Raw genomic sequence first — 765 nt, forward strand, 5'->3', positions numbered from 1 at the left:
TGTACACTAAAATATAAGTTTCCAGTGTTCCTTTTATGCAGACACCCCCAGACTTTGCAGGCGATTCTCTTAGAGCCAGAGATTCTCAACTGGCTTTTGGAAAGGGGCTGAGGAAAGCCGCAGCAGCCCCTCCTAAGCCCGCAGTTCCTGCATCCAGTGATTCTCACTTTTCTCCTCCTGCTCCTCCTGCTTCCATGGATGGGGTGATTAGGGTTACTGAGAGGCCTTCCTGCTGACTTAGTATGTGGGAGTACTCACTGCTTCTTGGCCCTCAGCTCTGGACCCTAGCTATCGGTCGTGGTTTCTTCTGTGCCTTTGTTACATGAAATACTGTTAGTAGCTGTGAAAGATCATTATATAGTGATCTTCTGAATCATGCTTCCCTGCGTCCGTGCCCCTCCTCATGTGACATTGCCACACCTTCCATCGAGGACTGAATTTATCCCTCTGCCCGCTTGAATGTGGGCTGGCCTTGTGCTTGCTCTGACCGATAGCATGTAGTAGAAGTGACCTCACACATGTTTACAAATCTTGGATTCATGAGGCCTGACGGCATCTGCTTTTGCCCTGTGGAAGCACCACGCCGAGACTCCATGCAGTGAAGAAGCCTGAGACGGAAGTGCATCTGCAGAGAGGGTCAGACAACCCAGCTGATCCGCCAGCTGAGTGTATCTTTCTGAAACATAATACATTGTTATTCTAATCCCCTAAGTGTTTCGCAGGGAGTACTACATCTTAACCCTTCACTTCCCAGGTTCCAGTAGA

This window comes from Pteropus vampyrus, unplaced genomic scaffold (genome assembly GCF_000151845.1).
Source record: "Pteropus vampyrus isolate Shadow unplaced genomic scaffold, Pvam_2.0 Scaffold787, whole genome shotgun sequence".
NCBI classification, from domain to species: Eukaryota; Metazoa; Chordata; class Mammalia; order Chiroptera; family Pteropodidae; genus Pteropus; species Pteropus vampyrus.